The following is a 6,990-nucleotide window of genomic DNA, read 5'->3' on the forward strand; positions in this document are numbered from 1 at the left end:
TTCAAAAGAAATAGTAGCTACTGAACATTTATGGCAGAATACAGAGATATTAAAGTTTAGATGAAATATGAAATATATTAATCATTCCTGGGGGCATGGAAAGCTTCCAAGATAAAATGACATTGCAGTTTAGCTATAAAGGATTAGTGGGATTTTTCCTGGCTAAGAAAGAAATGAAGGATATTCTAAGCATAAACAAGGGCACAGAGAATTGATAGCACGTGTTGCAAGGGCAGGCGGTAATGGCTGGAAATGGGTTTGGTATATGGTACCAGAGTCATGGAACATGGAAGGTCGATTGTTCAGGAACCAAGGTGCCAAATTAAAGGTTTTGACTTCACCATCAGTGGTCAGAGGAGCCTTTGAAACATTTAAATAGGGAACAGCTTAATTGGAGCTGGGATAGAATATAGTGGAGAAAGAGGAGGCTGAAAAAGGAAGACCAGTTAGGAACAGAATCAATAAAACTCTGAAGCAGAGACAGACATTCAGCAGGAAAAAAGACAAGGGATACATCTGGGAATTGTTTGTGAGGTTAAAAAGGATGCGCTGGTCAGATTGGATGTGGATGTTGAGATAGAAAAATAGGTGCTTAATAACTATTTCTAGTGGGATAATGTGGTGATGTTTTAAATGATGTATTTCCTCATCTCACAGACAAAAAAATTCCTGTTTCCTCTCACTCAGGGGCAAAGGTACTTGTCTCTCTGTGTCCTCAAATTAGTGTTATTCTCAAAGAAAAGAAGGAAAAATGGTAGTGTCTCTGGATTAAAAACTCCAGGGAAGGGTCTTGGTCTTGTTCACTTTTTCTATTTCCAACATTTAGAATAGGATCTTACACATCTTGGTGTCCAATAAATATTGTGGAAAAAAAAATCCAGTATTTATGGGAGTTGCTGTCGTGGCAGCGGAAATGAATCCAACTAGTAACCACGAGGATGCGGGTTTGATCCCTGGCCTCTCTCAGTGGGTTAAGGATCCGGCATTGCTGTGAGCTGTGGTGTAGGTCACAGACGCGGGTCAGATTTGGCATTGCTGTGGCTGTGGTGTAGGCTGGCGCCTGTAGCTCAGATTCAACCCCTAGCCTGGGAACCTCCATATGACCTGGGTGTGGCCCTAAAAAGCAAATAAAATAAAATAAAATAAAAAATAAAAAGGCAGTATTTTGGATATCAAAATGGAAGGTCGGAGCTTTAGTATAGACTACAGCTTTGAGGTAAAAATAAAGGGGAGGGAGGGGTTTGAATAAACGACAGCTTGAGTTTCAGTGTCAAGAGCTGGGGTTCTGGCCTAAACAGGAAGCATAGAGAATGACTTTTCTCTTATTGGTCTAGACTAGATGATAAGCCTAGAGACTGGATAGGGAAAGGTGACAGGGCTCTGAGCTTGACACTCTTCAGCGATTTGAGGGGCTAAGAGTAGGGGGAACTGAGGCCCCATTTCCCTTTGGAATTTAGTGGAGCGCCCCACACCATGATGCCCTTGTAGCTGAGATGCCCGGCCGGCAGGCTCCACAGAGTCTGAGAGAGCGCCCCCTAGTGTCCAGCGACTGCAGCGACACGGGAGAGCATCTTAACCTGAGACTCAGGAGGGGAAGGCAGTTTGGGTGGTCTTCAGGCACTTCCGGGAGCCAGAGTCTAAGAGAAAGGGGTGAGGTGGGATGGGGTGGGATGGGGTGGGGCTGGGGGAAAACATGTTGAAAGTTTTGGCATTTTAAAGCCTTTGGAGAGTAAACAACGATTAAAAATTCAAAAGGAGAAGGACTGTGAAAGGTGTTTAAGGGGTTATGGATTGGGTTCCTTTTAGCATCAAGTGTGGGATTCTTCTAAAATTATTTTCATGTAGTGTTTCCTGAGACACTGTCTCCCCTGAGATGGAGCGGCCAGTAGGTTCACCTGAATAAGACCTGTGCAAGGAGGAACACACAAGAATTTTTAGAAGTACATAAGGTCACATTGTTGGTAAACAGCAAAAAAGGACTTGGACCTTGGCCTGATCTGGTTCCTCTTTCACCAGCTAAATGAAAACAAAATCTTTGAAAGGTTATCTGTTGCTTTGTGAAAGGATGGGAAAGCAACATCCTAAATTCAGACAATTTTTATATTTATTTATGGAGATAGTTTATAAATGCTCTGTGAAAAATATATGGTAACCATGCTGTGACTACCCCCCCCTCCGCCAAAGTATTTATTCCCTATCCCAGGGAGAAAAAAAAAGCATTTATACATTTGAATGTATTTATTACAAAAAATTGCCAGGCACTGAGATTCAGGTCGTTCTATTTTGAAGGGTAACTATGTATTAATTTTAATCAGCTCTTATATCTTGATGATAGTTGACAGTAAATGCATCCCGAATTGTCTCCCTAGAGTCACACACCACAAAGATGAAATTCGGTTGAACTAAAGGTGCTTATTACATTCAAACACATTTTAATGCATTGATTCTTTATTAATTACTTTATTAAAGATAATGTATCAATTTGTTTTTATCCTGATTTTAGCAGTCTTAATATTACCTGATTTGCTAATCCTGGTACCAGATTTGCTACTTGTTCTTTCCTATTCAAATATATTTCTGATTCACAGAGCTTCTAAGGGACTAATATTTTTAAGGCCATAAAGCTTTGTGTTTGTGTGGTAATTTTGTTTTCTAACAATTTTCAGGTTATTTTGTTATATTTCTACAAGTATTCTGTGGGGTAGGAAAGGCCAATATTTAGACGCTAGTTTTACACATAAGGAAACAGGCAAATAGAGGTTGGGTGACTTGGAAAGTTCACTGGTGTAACAAGTACTAAATCAGGGATGTAACACCGGCCTTTATATTCAGGCAACATGCTAGGCATTTGAAAGGAGGCCCAATTCTAATTTTTTTAAAAAATATTTAATTAAAAATTTTTAAAATTTTATTTTTTTGCTTTTTAGGGCCTCACCTGCAGCATATGGAGGTTCCCAGGCTAGGGGTCCAGTCGGAGCTACAGCTGCCGGCCTATACCACCGCCACAGCAATGCAGGATCTGAGCTATGTCTGAGACTTACACCACAGCTCATAGCAATGCTGGATCCTTAACCCACTGAGTGAAGCCAAGGATCGAACCTGCGTCCTCATGATTACTAGTTGGGTTTGTTGCCGCTGAGCCACAACAGGGATCTCCAATGCCCACGTCTAATGAACTTGGAATGAAGTACGAGGCAAATCTGCTTGCCTAATATGTAACCAATGTTAAATTAATTGAGTTTTGGTGATTGATCAGAAGGAATAAATAAATTTTCCATTAGACGAACCATTAGAAAAGTTATGTAATAGAACCTTATAAATGGATTCACTGGGAGTTCCCTTCGTGGCTCAGTGGTTACCAAACCGCACTGGGATTCATGAGGATGCAGGTTCAATCCCTGGCCTTGCTCAGTGGGTTAAGGATCCAGCACTGCCATGAGTGGTGGTGTAGGTTGCAGACGTGGCTCGGATCCTGTGTTGCTGTGGCTGTGGCTGTGGTGTAGAACAGCAGCTGTAGGTCCCATTCGACCCCTAGCTTGGGAACTCCCACATGCTGTGGGTGTGGCCCTAAAAAGCAATAAATAAATAAATAAATAGATTCACCACTTCATCTTATCCAGAGGAGTTTTTGTTAGAACCATACCAGGTATTAAGATTTGTGAGTTTCAGGGACAAATTTACAAAGTCCTGCCTTTCTCATCCACTCTGACTAGATCTAAGGCAAGGGTTAAATGTAAAAGAGAAAATGAACTTATAAGAAGAATTAATGGGAATACAACTAAAGCCTAACTAGCATTTAAATAGTCTGGACTTCTACACTTTCTTATCTACACCATGGCAGAGCATTTATGAACATATTTTTGACAGCCTCTCAGATATGCCTTACGACTGGCCTTATTCTCTGGCCCTGTGGTCCCCATGGACAAGGGTGGGAGAGTGTGCTAAAAGGGGGCCATCGTATTGGAAGTGTTTCAGAAATTTGTTTTTCTCATAGTGTATAACCTTAGGATTTACAAAATGAAAAACAATTTAAAAATTATAAATCACGTCCATTTCACATCTCTAGCATATTAGGTTATTACACCGATTTTTAAAAATTACATGTACAGGCAAATGTATTACTTGTGAATTTCACTAGAGGATAGTAAAGGAAACATCCAGAATATCTGATACAAATGGGAAACTGGTTCTAGGGCACTGCTGGAGATCAGGGTTCTCAAAGTGTGGTCTGTGATTCAGCAGTAACAGCATCACCCAGGAACTCGAGGGAAACAAATTCTTCTGACTCAAGACTTACTGAGTAAGAAACTCTGGGGCTGTGGCCCAGAAATTTGTGTTTCCTTAGGGTTTCCAGGAGATTCTGATCCTCAAGTTTGAGAACTGCTGCTTCGACTAATGGCACCTGTGGTCATATTATTGTTAAAGGAACATAGAGGTTACATTTTCTGAAATATGGTCTTCTGATTTTTACACCCATGTGTGCTAATGATTTCTTGAAATCTTTTGATTTTTTAAGGCCGCACCCTCCACATATGGAGGTTCCCAGGCTAGGGGTTGAATTAGGGCTGTAGCTGCTGGCCTACACCACAGCCACAGCAATGCAGGATTCTAGCTATGTCTGTGACCTACACCGATGCTCATAGCAATGCCAGATCCCTAACCCACTGAGCAAGGACAGGGATCGAACCCACATCCTCACGGATACTAGTTGGATTTGTTTCTGCTGCAAACTTCCAAAATCTTTGATCTTGAAAGTGGAGTCATCCTCTGGTTAAACACCCCAGTGAAGCCGGTGCGGCTGGACCTGAGGGCCGCCAGAATGGTGCTTACCGTCACCTCACACCCCTTCAGTGCTCACGCTTGAAAAATCTGTCTCAGCGCAGGACTTGTGTGTGCTAAGCTGTTTTTACTTTACCTGCTGAGACATTTTTATGTTTGTAGGTTACGACAAAGAGTAGGGATAGCACTATCGCTTATAAAAATTTTTACAAATTCACCCAACATTTAGGGGGGATCCTGAGAAACTTAGGAAATTATAGTTATTTCTGCCCAAACTTGGCAAAGAAACGTGCTGGGTTAAAATGAAGATTACTGAAGAGTAAAGAGATCTGGGGTAAGAGGCATGGGGGACAGGGGACAGGGAAGAGAGAAAGGGAGGGACAGGGACATGTTCAGAAATAAAATCAATCAGGGAGAGATGCACAAAGGGGTCTCCTGTTTGGGGGCACACATACACACACTCACTGTGAAACAGTAGCACTGTTGGTTAACCATCCCTCAGAACACCTGTACTTTAGGTCTTCATGGATGACAGAAATTTGCAACAGACAAGTAAATGAAGGACCTGAGTTTGATATTTAAATGAAGCACTCAGACTTTTCTGGAAAAGTATAGAAATATTCTGTATTGTCTGAAACTTTTTTTTACTAATTAAATGTGTAATCTTTATTGTTTTCAGAAAGTGATTAAAAACTGTGTCTTTTAAATAACATACAATTAGATAATGTGACCAAGACTAAAGGTCAGAATATTTCCTTATGTTTTGAGTGAATATAAGCTAGTGTATTGATTTTAAACACTTGATGTTAAAATTTGAAAAAGCAAAATGACTTTGAGAAATCTTTTCTTCTTTAAAAGGTTACATTTGTACAAAAACTAAAAAAAGTATTGTGACACAGCAATCGCATTATCTTTAAAATAGTGGAAGAAAATCAGAATTGTCTTATATATGCTTATATATGCCTATGAAGAGTTACAATAAATATATTTCTGTCTAAAACAATGGATAGCACTGTACCACTTAAACAGGACATCCCTAAATGAAGGTTCTTCTAAAAGCCATGAACAGAGACATGAAGACAATCTCTTTACTTTTTAAAACTTCCAATGCGTATATTTTCTGGAAAAAATACTGTAATTTCTTTTGACAATATAATTGGTAGTGAATCACTACTAAAATGATCTATATCATTTTATAATAAATAACTTAGATATTTTGTCTGTTCCATATCTAAGGCTTGAATAATTTCCTGGATGAAATGTATCAATCATGAAAAGTTATTAACCCTTGCAGTTTTCCCTTGTTAGACGGCACTGATGCAGCAAATGCCTCTTGTTAAAGGCACAGACAATAAGGTGAGGCATGACTGCCACCATGTGGGCAGTAAGGTGATAGAGATTTCAAAGTCAAACTTTAACTTAGTAAGAATTACCATATTCTTTATTCTGAAGCGCAATGGAAACAATGATAAGAACGTTTGGTCTCCTTTGAGGTACATTATTCTATACCCATTAATATGATGTTCATTTTGGGAACAAGTAGCTGGAATTAATACCAACAATATTAACCAGTAAAGTGCCATTTATGGAAATTATCTACAGCCCTGCTATTCCAAGTATGTTCCATAGACCAGGAGCATCGCATCAGGCTCCACCTCAGATGCTCGGAATCCAAATCTGCATTTTGACAAGATGCTGAGGATTCTGGTACACACTCAAGACCAAGATACCTTCAATCTGCCAGCACCTGCTGTCTGGACCCTCAGCCTTTACTGTACTCCCCACCCGATGCAGGGGCAGGTGACTTTTACCAAAAAGTCTAGATAGTTAAGAAAACTACAGTTTGTTTTACTTGAATTACATGATTAACTTGACTTTTTTTGCAGATTAGAAATCTACTGTATTATTTACTTATGTTAAACTACTGGATTAATTCCACAATTCAGAGGAAAAAAAATTAAAACAAATTTTCGAGAACAAAGGGCTTATTTAGTTTCAGGAGAGATTAGAGTATTTTATTTTGCCCAATCAGAGCCCTTCAGCATAAAGAGACATTCATATACATATATATGAACATTTTCCAGAAACATTAATTTATAATACATTTTTTTTAAAATACCAGCTTAACGGTATTTATTTACAAAAATATTTCATTACCTAATTTTAAACCTTTGCTGTGATGACAGTCTGTAAAGTACAGGAATGCAAAAT

Source organism: Sus scrofa, chromosome 1, assembly GCF_054392235.1.
Source record: "Sus scrofa isolate SSC_HxYL_T2T_F1_AM1 chromosome 1, Sscrofa_HxYL_maternal_Yorkshire_Landrace_v2.0, whole genome shotgun sequence".
Classification (NCBI taxonomy): Eukaryota; Metazoa; Chordata; class Mammalia; order Artiodactyla; family Suidae; genus Sus; species Sus scrofa.